This window comes from Cervus canadensis, chromosome 9, assembly GCF_019320065.1.
Source record: "Cervus canadensis isolate Bull #8, Minnesota chromosome 9, ASM1932006v1, whole genome shotgun sequence".
NCBI classification, from domain to species: domain Eukaryota; kingdom Metazoa; phylum Chordata; class Mammalia; order Artiodactyla; family Cervidae; genus Cervus; species Cervus canadensis.
In genome coordinates this window covers 76271428-76286328 of record NC_057394.1, presented here as the reverse complement: position 1 = coordinate 76286328, position 14901 = coordinate 76271428, and the positions used below count along the sequence as shown (strand labels likewise).

General features: G+C 41.8%; 1 protein-coding gene across 6 annotated transcripts in view; it reads left to right on the top strand.

Moving 5' to 3' along the window:
* Positions 1 to 948: 948 nt before the first annotated feature.
* PDS5B (PDS5 cohesin associated factor B) overlaps positions 949 to 14901 on the top strand; it is a 172379-nt gene continuing 158426 nt past the window's right edge. For 5 of the 6 annotated variants that reach the window (XM_043477452.1, XM_043477451.1, XM_043477453.1 and 2 more), the window contains exon 1: positions 956 to 1092. The gene's annotated coding sequence lies outside the window, so the exon portion shown is untranslated. Of the gene's footprint in view, positions 1093 to 14901 lie in introns of all 6 variants that reach the window. The other variant, XM_043477450.1, reaches the window with a different exon arrangement.

The window sequence follows — 14901 nt, the reverse complement described above, 5'->3', positions numbered from 1 at the left end:
TTTTTTTAAAGTCCTTAACACAGAAATTTATTTTTCTTTTAACACCAACTTTTCAAAATTTCCCAAAGTGTTGCTTTAAGTGAAGGTTTATATTACTAATTTCTTTAAATCTATTGACTGTTGCATAAAACAGTTTCTTTAGCAACTAAGCTTCTTTGAGGCCTTTAAAGTTATTTTTTCCTGTCTCCATCCTAATAGTAATCGCCAGATCAACTTTAATATGCCACCTTACAGTTGAAGGCGGGAGGAACGGCACCTTCTGGAGGTGAAGGGGGTTAGAAACCCACCTCTGGAAGGCGTCCGGGGATCTTCAGATTATTTCTCCAATAACGACAATTGTCATAGGATGAATGAATGGAATGCTTTGTTACAGATGTAATTACTATGTTCCTCCCTCCTCCCGCTTCCTAAACAATACCTGAAAATGGGAAAGCTGTGGGGTTAATTAAAGACATAACATACATAGTGGAGAAAAAAGCAATTTTATGACATTTTGAGATGACTACGTCATCCCAAAAGTAAAGGAGCAAAGTAGTTAACACCAATTTTATTTACTTAGCACAACATTCATATTGAATTTCACTGTTTTGAAAAATTTCCAACTTTTATCCATAAAGCTAGAAATATATAACAATTTGTGTGGTTTTCGGGAAAAGTCAAGAAAGCTTTAAGAGGCAGAGAAAGCATTGACAGCTGCGGGTCTTGCAGCGGCGGCGTGCCCGTGTGGCTGCGTGCGCGCGCGCCGGGCGGGGCGGGGCGGAGCGGCGGCGGGGACGCGCTCCGGGCGGGGCGGGGCGGAGGGAAGGCGGGCGGGCCGGCGGGGGTGCGCGCGGGTGCGCGCGGGGCGGTCCGGTCGGTAGGGGGCGCTGCGCACCAACGCGGCGCTCTGCCTGCCCCCGGGTGCTGTCCGCGGCGGTTCGATTGGAGCAGCCGCCGAAGAGCGCTTGGCGCCATTTTGAAGCGGAGAGGAGGAGGAACGGCCGGGCTGGCTGCGGAAGGGGAGGGGGGGAGGAGGCGATTGGATGCGGCGGCGGCGGCGGCGGATCCCGGAGAGCGGCGGAGTGAGAGGAGTAGCGAGTCGGGCACCCGGAGGTAGGAAACAATTCAGTTAACGGGAAGAGAAAACGTCTCTCCTCTCCGGTCGCCGCGCTCCATTTTTTTCAGCGCCCTCCGCCGTGGCTGTGTCTTGGCGGGGCTCAAAGCGGCGCCCGCCTGGCAGCCGCGACTCGCCTCCCGGCATCGGGGGCTGCAGCCGTCGGCTATCCGGCCGCGGCGGCGGCGGCGGCGCCGGGAGGAGCGGGGCGCGGGCCGGGGGCGTGGGCCGGGGCTGCGCGGTGGGGGTGGGGAGGGCCCCGGGGCGGGCGCGCTCCCTCCACGCCGCGGGCTCCAGCCGCCGCCGACTGGAAATTAAACTTGCCGCCCTGGCCGGGCCGGGGCGCCCGCGGCGGCGAGGGCGGCGGGGCGGCGGGGCGGCGGGGCGGTGACCTTGCGCGCGGCCGGGGGTCCGTGCCGGCCGCCCGCGCCCCGCCGCCTCCCCTCCCCTCCCCCCCGCACCCGGCCGGCCGGCCGGCGGGCGGGCGGCTGTTTCCCGGGCGGCAGGCGGGCGGCGCGGCGCTCCTGTTGAATCCTCCTCGGGCGGGCGGGTTTTTCATCCCCCCCCTTCCGGGCGAGGGGCGGGGAGCGCGGGTCCCGACTGGACCCCGAGCGCTGTGCGGGCCTCGGCGCCCTCGACCCAGCCGCCGGGTCCCCAGCGCCGCGTAGCTCCTCTGCTCCGGGCGGCGACCGCGGGCCGACCGAGTGACATTTTCGTACAGTTACTTGCCGGCGCCCGGCGATATAAAGCGCGCTCGCCGCGCCTCCCGCAGCTGGTGCAGGGGGCACCCGAGGACCCGGTTTGAGAAGGAGTCCTTCCCCGGGGGTAGGTTCCTTTAGGAAGCCTCCGAGTTGAAACGACTCGTGCAAGCCGTGTGCGGCTGTAGGAGTTGACGTTCGTGCAGTCTAGTCTGGGTGACAACCTGAAAAGTTTCTGATCGGGAGAAGGATCTGGTGTGTGGTTCTCTAGCTGTTGGCTGCCTTTTGGTTATATGCGTTAAAGCTGCGCTCAGCAGCGGTCCAGTTATTCGAGGCAAATGAATCTGAACCCTGAATCCCGGCACCTCCTCGCTTTAAGAGTTACCTCTTCCTGCGTTCCGTTTGTGTCCGGTGTAAACTCGGGGTAGGGTTTGGAAGAGCAGGTCCCTATCCAGTTAACACACGTTTTAGGCATCTTAGCCAACCCTAAAAGGGAACCCTTTATCTCGTTTTGGAGAAGGTGCCTTGGACGCTCTTCTCACATTTCTGTTATGGATGGGCAGTTCTGTCCTGAACGACCCTATAAACCCTGTTTAGTAAACCATTTTGGAAATTTTGGATGTAGCCTTCAATTTAGAAGGTGGGTCTCCGGTCTTGAGTGTTTTGGGGGTCTTCTGCTGTCTTCCTAATAACCTTTAAAAATTCAAGTGTGTTTATATATGAGACGAGCTGTAAATAAGTCATAATTATTTAAAACTTGAATGGCACTGTAATCATTGTTCTCAACACATGTAGGTGAAGTTTCAAGATAGAGCATTTTCCGTACTCAGGTGTGTAGTAGTCAAATAAAATGGTTAAAAACATAAAAATGGTATTAAGTTAAAAAAAGGGGGCTAGAAAGGACGCTTATTTAGGCTGTATGTATGTCAGAGATGTTAGTTTTAGGGACAATAAAATGAGCATTCTTTTTTTTTTTTTTAAATGAGCATTCTTATGGTGTATGCAGGTCAGTTTGTGAAGCAATTAATTTGGTATTGTCTGGTGATAGCAGAAAACCTAGTTAAAATTTATAGTGATTTATAGGTGAAAGTTTCAATATGGAACTTTTTATGTTGAGGTAGATTTATTCTGAAAAACTTAACTAAAAAATATCCACTTAAATTAGAGCATTATTTAAAAAAATAAATCTACAAATCTATGTGGAAGAGTGCACTTTAGACATTCTTTGATTACTGAAGGTTTTTTTTGCCTTTTTTGATCATTAAAAAAATTATCCTCAGGGTTTTACTTAAACGTGTATTTTAAATGGCAAGGTAGTGTTTGCAGATTCCTTACCATTTGAGCCACCAGGGAAGCCCTAGTGTTTGTATTGGCCTTAATTTTTTTTTTAAAGAACTTTTGTGCCCTTTTTTTTTTTTTTGTTGCCCTTTCTTATTTTCTCCTTTTTTGTTGAGGTTGATTCTGTCTGTATTAACTTTATTTTTTACAGCAGCTGTCACTTTCATTCTTGTCTGGTTATGCCTTTTTTTCCCTCAAGAATTAGAGGTAATGTGATGTTGATAGTGATTCATGTTGTCTTGGAATGTTTTTTACTAAGGTTATTTGACAAGCAATTCTACTGAGTTGGCTGTTGATTAAAAGTTTTAATTTTTAAATTTATTTTAAAATTATTTTTTATCTTTAACTGTCACAGAGAGTTACATTTTGAGGACCAGGCTTTGTCAATAATTTGTTAACCCTAAAATAAAGTGATACTCTATAATAGACAGGGCTTGCTCTGGTGAAGAGGGCCAAACTTTGTGCAGAGGGGAGTATTTTGGGGAGATTTTGTTCTTTCTGCTGCTGCTGCTTGAAGATTAGGATTGTCCTGTGTCTTCCTCAGTGCTACTTTTTTTTTTTTTTTTTGACCGTGGGTGCCTAGAACTAACAGGAGAGCTCACGGTGATTTGACTTGGATGACAAGTACTGTGTATAATTTATATTAAAAAAGAATAAATTTATATTTCCTTTGTTAGTGTTAGTAGGCTATAAGGAAACTTAGATGATCTCCAACTCATAATATGCATGAGAAATTAAGTTCAGATTGTATTTTGATTGATTTATCCAAAGTCACAGTCATATTCTTGTGATGGAATTGAGACAGCCCTTAGATCTCTTGGAGGCTTAGAAGCATCCACATGGTCTGTATTGTTTTATTCAGGACTTAAGCAATATTTAAAATTATTGCCAGATAGCATATTATTCTCTGTTCCCTTCTCCACTTTTCATTCATTCAACCAAGAAATAAAGTTTGGAGGTTAACCATCTGTTTGAGAGTCTGGTTTTAATAATTTGTGTCCAGGATTCAGTCCACTTAAATTGTCTCAGAAGATAACCTCTTGCATGTCTCTGTCTTCTGGATTTGCTTGATCTTTTCATTGTGTTACAGTGCTTGACAAATAAATGCCTTACAAAAGGCATTTATTTATTCTTAATTGAACTTGTAAGCCGGAATAACTTGGAAGTTAGTGTTGAACTTTATTTTGTTGTAAGATGTATGTATACATGAGTGTGTATTTTTTTACTTTTAAACTCAATTTGCTACACAAGTCATTTGTCACTTCCAATTACAGTAGGTGTTTGGAAAAAATTGTATTTGGTTTGAGTATTCCTGTTTGGGAATGTTAAAAAGTCCAAAAATACTTAGTCCAAAAATAAACCCAGTAATTTTTTTGAGAATGTATTTACTTGTTAAGCTTATTTAAGAAGCTGCTAAATTGTTCAAAATTCTATCTCCTTGGAGTGTAGAGGTCAGCTTTTCCTCACACTACACTGTCATGAATCACCTGGTTTTAATCCCCAATATTTGAAAAAGGTTTTATAACCCTTACTAATTAGTTCAAATTAAGGATAAGTTTGCTTTAATTGTTTCAATTGGTAGAGGTGATCATACTCATTGAGAAAAACATGAAGATTAAGCTCAGATAAGTTAAATTTAGTTGTTTAAAAAACAAATCTTATAGCCATTACTCTGAGATATTTAAAAATATACATTATAGTTACAGTGCCCTAACCGTAGGTGGCTCAGCGGTGAAGAATCCTCCTGCCAATGCAGGAGATGCGGGTTTGACCCCTGGGTGGGAAAGATCCCTGGGAGGAGGTAATGGCAACCCACTCCATTACTGCTTGGAAAATCTGATGGACAGATGATCATGGCAGGCTATAGAACATAGGGTTACAAAAAGTTGGACCTCACTGAGCACATCACTAGTAAGCAATAATAAGAAGAATAGTTGGTTTAGCAGTGTAAAGTTTACAAGTCAGCTAAGAGTAATGGAGGAAAGACTGGTAAGCAGGAAGCTAATATGAGGCATTGTTAGAGGCCCATGATCTAGAAGTACTCCACTGACTTGCCTCTCTCTGACAGAGTGCTCTGACCTGATTCAGTTTAATGAACAAATATTAAGCTTCATGTGTCCATTGTACCAGGGATGATGCGACCAACAAGACTGAGACTCTGCTCCGTAGAGGTTTGGGTGGTGGTTGGCCGCTTGCACCAAGGCCGAGGGAGCTGCGGGCCAGAGTAGGACCCCTGCTGTTAAGCGATTCTGTGAGGGGCAGGCTCTCCTTCCTCTTCAGTGACAGCTGAAGTTGCTCTTCTTTATGTGGGGGAGCGAAGGAGGGGGCATTATAACCACAAGCATTGTCTCTCTAGGAGGGAATGGTTGGGGGCCTGAAAGGAGACAAGTTTGTGGTTCCCTGGGCAGGGTAGGGATTCTTTTTCTCTTTCATCTCTCAGGTTGTTGCAGAGAAGTGAGTGAAGAGATTTTAAAGAAAAGTCCCAGATGTGTATCCAAAATGTATTTACAAAATACATCCCAGGTAGTTGAAATTCCATCAGGCAGTTTCCGTTAGCCTTCAGATATTGGGATGGGAGTTGGGTGAGTGTGTGGAGAGTTGGTAGTGAGAGTAATTGTTAAGGTTGAGGAGGGAAGAGGTACTTTATAAAGAATCGTGTATTTTAAGTTAAAAGCTATACATGTATATGATAAAATTCTTATGGTACAGAAAGGTAAAAATAAAAGCTACTTTACAGCTTCCCCCTAAAAGGTAATTCATTGTTAGCAGTTTTCAGAAAGTTTACTTTTCAAAATATTTATACAGAAAAGTATTATACCTTACTTGTTGTTATGAAAAACTATATTGTTTACTTTTTCCTGCAGTTTACTTTTTTTCTGTAGTTAATATCACATAGCTCTTCTCATATTGGCACATATAGATCAACATAATTTAAAAATAATTAAAGTTCTATATGCATATATCACTATATTCTCACTTTGAGTGGTATTCATGATGTAACTGTTTATACACACCAACAGTATATGACTATGCCTGTTACATGTTTGCTAACATTGGGCTTTATTAAGCTTTATATTTTTTGCTGATTTAATTTGGGAGGTTTGTACCTTGTTTTTTTTTTTTGTACCTTGTTTTTAAAAGGGCTTCCCTGATGGCCCAGTGGGTAAAGAATCCATCTCCAATGCAGGAGACAAGACACAGGAGATGTGGGTTAGATCCCTGGTTGGGGAAGATCTCCTGGTGTAGGAAATGGCAACCCACTCCAGTATTCTGGCCCGAAAAATCATTAGGACAAAGGAGCCCAGTGGGCTACAGTCCAAAGGGTTGCAAAGAATTGGACACAACAGCTCTGCACGCCCGAACCTTGTTTTGGGTTTGCATTTTGTTGATTATGAGGAGGGTACTAAAATTCGTATGCTTATTGGGCAACAGTTACTTGCAGCACATACTTTAGATTGAGTAGGTTGATTATCTGGGTGCCCCCGTTTCCCCCATAAAATGGTTTGAGGGAGATGGAACTTGCCGAGAGGAATAAGATTTCAGAACCCATGGGGAATAATGCCCTGAATGGCGAGGCTACAGTGTTAGGCTCTGAACGGTAACCAAAGGTTAACATGAGGTTATCGAGAACCCTTAACTTGTTCTTAACAGAACATTATATAAAGACAGGAATGGAGATTTGAGAGTCAGGGCAAGTAAATTTTATATAGGGTCAGCTCTGTCTCCTGCTGTCTGCTTGTTCTGTCTCACCACTCACCCCTCTTGCCCCAACTGTCATTTCATTTTTTATTTATACTGTCATTTGATTTGTTCCTCTTCCCTGGTGGGGGTGGCAACCTTGACTTTGATAGTTCAGTTCCTCCAGAGATGAGGACAGTTTTTCTGTAAGGGAAACTGATTTTCCTTCAAACAGTCAAAGGGAACAGTTCTCATTTCTAACATCCTTTAGATCTATTTTGTGATCTTCAGTAGTGCCTCTTTATAGTTGATATTCTGCTGGTGTCAGGGGCCTTAGTGCTGAACTGCAGAAACCTGGGATGTTGGCATGAATACCTGAGCTGTGTTCCCATTTAATCCCTACATGCTGTCCCCACCCCAGCTTTACTTTCTTTTTTTTTTTGAATGAAATAAATTTTTTCTTAGGCTTGGGAGGCAATTGGTTTAAAAGACTCTTGTCTGTTACCCCCTACCCCTCCTCACCCTCCCCAAATGTGACATGTAGAGATGATGTTAATTACCTTGATCTTTTCACAGTGCATACATATATCAAAAGATCAAGCCATAAACCTGAAGTATCTACATTTTTATATGTCAAAGATGTCTCAGTAAAGTTTAAAATAATGTTCTTATCTATCTTCAGTTATTATATACCTTATTATCCCTGGTGGCTCAGAGGTGAAATATCTGCCTGCAGGGCAGGAGATGATGGGTTCCATTCCTGGATCAGGAAGATAACATGGAGAAGGGAACGGCGTACCCACTCCAGTATTCTTGTTTGGAGAATTCCGTGAGCAGAGGAGCCTGTTGGGCTCCAGGGGTCACAAAGAGTTGAGCACGGCTGATCAAGTGGATGGCCCTTTTTCATTTGTACCCTTAGTCTAGGCTCTCAAACGGGGTGATTTTGAACACCCTTTCCCTCCTCGGCCTCTCCCCTCAGGACCTTTGGCAATGCCTGGAGACATTTTGGTTGTCGTAACTGGAGGGTGGAAGGAGGGAGAGAGTGGTGCTACTGGTGTCCAGTGAATAGAGACAAGGGTGTTGCTAAACATCCCACAATGAGTACGGCGGCCTCCACAACAAAAAAGATCTGGTCCTAAATGTGTCTATTGCCAAGAAACCCTGGATTTGGCCGAACAAGTCCAGGAGACCCCCCGTTCAGGGGAATCAGGCCTGCCCGCCAGCTTGATGTAGCAGTCAGGCAGTAGTCATGTTTCCTGTAGTCTCAGGCTCAGAATGGAAAGTTTTGAACTAATAGCTCTTGAGTACTTTTTTCCCCTCCTCTGTCCCTTTGGTCCCTTTCTTTTCAGCTTTTTGCTTTTCATTCTCCTCTGCTTTTATGATGTTAACATAATTAGGTCAGGGCTTTGCAGTTTGGAAGGTCACTAGCATTGAAGACTTGAACAGAAGTCGGAACATATTTAGCCATTTGATATGATGCTTGAGGAGTGAAGTCCCTTGCTAAAGAGAGCTGGAGAGCGTGGCGGTTAAGCATATAGACAAGAGTCTAGACTGGTTTTTATCCTGCCTCCATCACTAGCTAGCTGTGTCACTGTGGACAAATTACCTAATCTCACCAAGCCTCAGTTTCTTAATCTGTAAAGTGGGAATAATAGCAGATATCTCATTTTAAAAGCAGCTTTATTGAGATGTAATCCACATTCTGTAGAGTTCACCTGATGAAAGTGTGCAGTTTATTTTTTCCTAATATGTTTGCAGGTGTAGCCATTGCCACAATTTGCTCTTTGTCCTTTATAAGAGAAACCCTGAATCCATTAGCAGTCAATTCCAGTCACTGCTTATCTCATTAGTTTTTGGTATAAATCAGGCCAAATGCTTACCCTGGTGATTAATATGTAAGTATTTATTTATTTATTTATTTATTTGTTTGTTTGTTTTTTATATGTAAGTATTTATTAAAAAACTATTCTAACTTGGGGCAGAGAGACTGTTTGTGGCAAGACCATTTGTATCACTTTAGAGAAGGCAAAGATGGATAATTTTTTGTTGAATGGATATTTACATGCTATCCAAGGAAGTTGTTTTCAGATATAAAGATGAAAGATTTTCCTTCATTTAAAATATCTTTATTCAAGTAGGAAGAAAAAGACATATTTTAAAATACTGGATATACCAGTTATAATTGTAAGATAATTATAAAATGAGGTAGAATAAGTGCTTTCAGGCAGGTGTAAAAATTATTGAAATTGGAAATTTGATAAAGGGAGATTAATTAGGTTAAGAGTGCAGGAACCATGAAAAACGTCCCTAAAGTGGAGACCACTCTGGCCAAGCCTTAGTTGGTAAAGATGGGACTTTGGCTCTGTGAAGACCACTTGAAGAATGCTGGTTTTTGAAATATTGGTAGTAGCCTCATAATTTTTTTTTTCTTGCTGCCGCATGCTGCTGCCAAATGGTTGTCTCTGGTAGCTACACCTGCATTCTTTTTTTAAAAATTACTTGTCTATTTTTTGCTTCGACTTGAGGCTTCTGGGATCTTAGTTCCTGGACCAAGGATTGAACCTGGGCCCTCAGCAGTAAAAGGACTGAGTCCTGAGCACTGGAATTCCTACTGGTAATTCCCATCCCCACCCTTTTTTGGTATTCCTAATCTGTTGTGAACTTGGGAAATTATCTAAATACAAGAAATAAACAAGTGTTCAGTGAGAGCCTGGTGTCTGTGAGAGCAGGATGTGATTATGTGGCCTTATGCTGTCACTTTGAGTTAGTTGCCTTTTTAGTTTTATTCTCCAGGTTAATTGCATTTATAGAATAAATAGTTCCTTGGTAAATTAGGCTCATATAAAATGTTTTCTTTTTTTTTTCTTCCAAGGCTTCCACTAACCTTTCTTTTCAGTTTCCTGTCCTCTATTTCTCATGTACCATCAGACACAACACCTCCAGTGCATGTCCCAGCTGGCTGCACTGCTCTCTCCTTTAACATCTGGTTAACACAGGATATTTTTGTTTTTTTGAAAGTTGAATGACTAGATTTGTATCAAGTCAGTAACCTGGGTGTTATCTTGATCCCTCCATCTCCCTTACTTCTCAAATCAAGTTGAGTTACCAAATCCTGTTGATTCTGATACAGTAGTTTCAAAGTCTTTTTTTTTTTTTTTAACACTATATACGCAATAATACTTCAAAAGTAAAAAAGCAAAAAGTCTCTTACCCATATCCTTCCTCATCTGTATGTTTCCCAGACTCCTACAGTAGTTTACTAGTATTATTGATTTCTTATATCCTTCTGAGGATTTAAAAAAATACAGCCCTGTACAAATACATTTATCCCACCCCATTCCTTCCCTTACCCCAACACATGTTTTACACTAGTGTTGGAAACTAACTGCTTTGCCTTTTATTTATTTTCTTCACTTAACAGTACTCCCTGGAGATCTTCAGTATTAGTATATAAAGTGCTAGTATGTGTGCTTTCTCCCTCTCCACAGCTGCGGTGTTCATATTTTGTACATATGCAGGCGTGTCTGTAGATTAAGTTCCTAGAAGTGGCATTGCTGGGTTAAAGAATAAATGAGATACAATTTTGATAGATATTGTTGCCCTTCATAGGGGTTGAAACAATAATGTATGTGTGAGAAGACTTGTTTTCTTATAGCATTGTCATTACAGCATGCAATCCAGTTTTTTGGATTTTTGCCAGTATGATAGGAGAAAATGATACCTCAGTGTAGTTTTCATTTTTTGCATTTCTTATGAGTGAAGTTGAGCATCCTTCCATTTGTTTGGGCCATTTTGATCTTCCTTTTTTCCCTCTCTGAACTGTCTTGATCTGAATCTTTAGTCATTTTCCTGTCCATTTTGGGGATTCTTCTCTTCAGTCCGTGTGCCTTGGTTGATTTTTTAAAAGGAAACAACTTGCTTGTTGCAGTTGTCCTCCGACAGATTGCTTCCATTTTTACTCCCTTCTAGGATTTCTCTCATTCACACTGTTAGCAAAGTGATACTTCTAATTGCAAATTTGACAGCATCATTCCCTTGCTTAAAACTGTTGAGTGGCTCTTCACTGGCTCCATAGTCCAAGGGCCTTAGCGTTAGGATGGTACCTCATAGGTTCTCCAAACTCCCAGAATACTGAACTGCTCCTAGCTCCTTGTTGAGTTAGACCCTTTGTTTGTGTCTTTGCATGGGGTATTTCTCTGTTTATAATGGTCTGTCCCTGCTTGTCTACATGTCCATTTTCATTCTTCACCTAATGAAGAGGCTTTTCTGTTGCCTGACTGTTCTTCTCTCAAGTCCCTATGTATACCTTATAATGGAAACTCTCACATTGTGTATTGGTATTAAGTGTGTATTTCTTTGCCCCAGATTGTTAACCTCTCAAGGGCATGAACTTACGGACTTAGGAACCTAGCATGGTGTTTGGCACATAGATGATGAGAAATAATTACCGAGTACCCATTGATATATGTATATATACACTATGTGTAGACAACCCGGGACAAAGAAAAAAAAGGAAAATTAATACTATGAACTCATTTATTTAAAAATTTAATATTTACATTGAGATATTAAATATAACAAAATGTACAGACCTTAGGTGTTTTAGGTGTGACTTTTAGGTGTGACAGTTATACTCATGTAACTGATAACCAAAGGATGATAAAGGATTCTCATCACCCCAGAAAGGTCACTGGTTGCCCTTTGCATTCAGTTCCCCTCTCCCCCAAACGCTCTGATTTCTAACAATGTAGATATTTTGTTTGGTCTTCGTACAGTGTGTTCTTTTCTGGTATCTAGCTTCGTTTGTTTAACATATATTTCCAGACCCATCTGTGAGGCTGGATGTGTCAGAGTCCTTTTTATTGCTGAGTAGTATGCCATTGGATGAATGTATCAAGCTTATTTTTCCTTCTGTTGATGGGTATTTGAGTTATTTCCAGTTTTTTAATTTTTAGAATAAGGCCTGTATGGATCTTCTTGCAAATGTGTTTTCATTTTTCTTGAGTAAATACCTAGGATTGGAATTGTTGGTTTATAAGCAGATGTGTGTTTTACTGTGTAAGAAACTGCTACATAGTTTTTCAGAATTTTCTCTTAAATACTCTTCACTGTGACTATGTTTTCTAGTTGCTCCACATCCTTTCCAGTACTTGAATGATCTTTTTTTTTTTTTTTCCAATTCATTTTTGTTCATGCTGGGTCTTCGCTGATGCATGAAGATTTTTCTCTAATTGCGGCCAGTGGGGAATCCTGTCTAGTTGTGATCCTCAGGCTCTTCCTGCGGTGGCCGCTCTCGCTGTGGAGCAAGGGCTCAGGGCACACAGGCTTCAGCCTGTGGCGCATGGCTTAGTTCCTCCAGGGCATGTGCGATCTTCCTGGATCAGGGATCAAACCCCTGTCATCTGCTTTGACAGGCACATTCATTATCACTGAGCACCAGGGAAGCGCATGGTCATTCTTTTTAATTTTGGCTATTTAGTGGATGTGAAATGGTATTTTGTGGTTTTATTTTAGATTTCCTTGCTAGCTAATGATGTTTTACATGGTTGACAATTGTCAATAATTTTGTAGAATACCTCTTAAGTTTTTTGCACGTTAAAAAGAATTGGTTATCTTTCTATTATTGATGTGTAAGAATTCTTTTTTTTAAGAATTCTTAATATAGTCTTGATACAAGTTTTTTGTAGCATCAATGTCCTGGGAGTGTTTTCTCATGGTTTGTAAGTTTGTCTTTTCCTTAACAGTGTATTTTGATAAGCTAAAGTTTTAATTTTGATGAAGTTCAGTTCTTTTTCTTTAATAGATTTGAGTTCTGAGAAGCTTTTGCCTACTCAGAAATCATGAAAATAATTTCCCTTGTTTATTTTAGAAATTTCATAGTCTTATGGATGGGGCTGTGATCCATATTGAACTAACTATTGTGTGTTGTGTGAAGTTGGGATTGAGGTTCATTTAAAAAAAAAAAATATCCAATTTCAACACCATTGTTGGAAAATGTTTTTTGTTTTCCTACACTGAATTGCTGTTGTATTTTTGTCTAGGATTGTTTGTACATACATGTGTGGATCTGTCTGGGCTCAGTTTTGTTTCTTTGATCTCATTGTTCCCCTGTGCCAGTATTATTATTATCTCTGTTGCCTTAAGTCTTGAAATCAAATCGTGTGAATCCTCTAATATTGTTTGGCCATCTAGTTCCTTTGTGTTACTATATAAATTTTAAAATTAGTTTGTCACTTTCTATGGGAAAAAAAACCTTTTGGGATATTGATTGGGATTGTGTTGCTCCATAAATACATTTAGGGAGAAGTGACCTATAACAATATTGAATTTGATAGTCAGCCTTTAACATGGTTTCCCTTGATTCCTGCCTCCTTGTATGTGCACCCTTTTGTAGTCACCTTGCACATGATTTTAGAGTTGATCTGTGTAACCTGTAGAATACGGTTATAGTCCCTTCTGAAATCAGATTATAAAAGGCACAGCGGCTTGTGTACTGGTCACTTTCTCTCCCTCATTGCTTACTGAAGGAGAAACCAGCTACCATGTTGTAGAGGCCCACTGTCAAGCTGGTGAAGGATCTGAAATTTTACCCCACTTGCTAGTTAACAGGTTAGCCTGCTGCAGTTGCATGGATGCTGATAGAAGGCATAAGACTCTTGGGTCGGAGTCAGAAGACAGTTCATTGTCACAGCTACTGTAGTAGCCTGGGTGCTCTGAGCATTTTTGCACCAGTTCCTCAATCTCCAGATCACACTTCATATGAAGAGGATCAGATGACAACTGCACATGGAGTGCTTGCATTACAAAGGAATTCTGAACATAGGGCGCCTGGACATTTTTTTAATGCACAGTAAGCATACCTGCTCTTTACTCTGGAGGAGACTTTATTTTCCCATCTGTTCACTTTATAAACATCTCTGGAAAGCCTGGAACAAAGGGCAGTGAGATCCTCAGCTGCAAGTGTGCAGAAATGTGAAAGACAAATGGAATATTGTCTCCCAACATCCTTGTGACAAATGACTGAGGCTTTCTCTTGTAAGCAGATCCTCTGGCCTTCAGTTTAATGCAGACACAACTATAGTTTGCAACCTCCTGAGAAACCCTTGAGCCAGACCCACCAGCTAAGCTGCTCCTGGATTTCGGACCCTTGGAAACTGTGTGACAGAATAAATATTTTCAACTGCTAAAGTTTTGGAGTTTATTACATATCAGTGGCTGATTAATACAGTTGTTTACCTTTCCTTTTATTGGGTCATCTTTTTTGATATGTACTGTAAACAAATTTTGTATACATGTATGTATTATACAAGATCTCTGTATCAGTGGAGTAAAATAGGTTTTTCTATACCCCTCGTCCAAGATAAGGAGCAGCGGCTGCGCTTTGCTGGAGCAGCCGTGAAGAGACGCCCCACGTCTGAGGTAAGAGAAACCCAAGTAAGACGGTAGGTGTTGCGAGAGGGCATCAGAGGGCACACACACTAAAACCATAATCACAGAAAACTAGCCAACTTGATCACAGGACCACAGTCGTGTCTAACTCAGTGAAACTAAGCCGTGCCGTGTGGGACCACCCAAGACGGTCGGGTCATGGTGGAGAGGTCTGACAGAATGTGATCCACTGGAGAAGGGAATGGCAAACCACTTCAGTATTCTTGCCTTGAGAACCCCATGAACAGTATGAAAAGGCAAAATGATAGGATACTGAAAGAGGAGCTCCCCAGGTCGGTAGGTACCCAATATACTACTGGAGATCAGTGGAGAAATAACTCCAGAAATAATGAAGGGATGGAGCCAAAGCAAAAACAATACCCAGTTGTGGATGGGACTGGTGATAGAAGGAAGGTCTGATGCTTAAAGAGCAATATTGCATAGGAACCTGGAATCTTAGGTCCATGAATCAAGGCAAATTGGAAGTGGTCAAACAGGAGATGGCAAGAGTGAATGTCGACATTCTAGGAATCGGCAAACTAAAATGGACTGGACTGGGTGAATTTAACTCAGATGACCATTATATCTACTACTGTGGGCAGGAATCCCGTAGAAGAAATGGAGTAGCCATCATGGTCAACAAAAGAGTCCTAAATGCAGTACTTG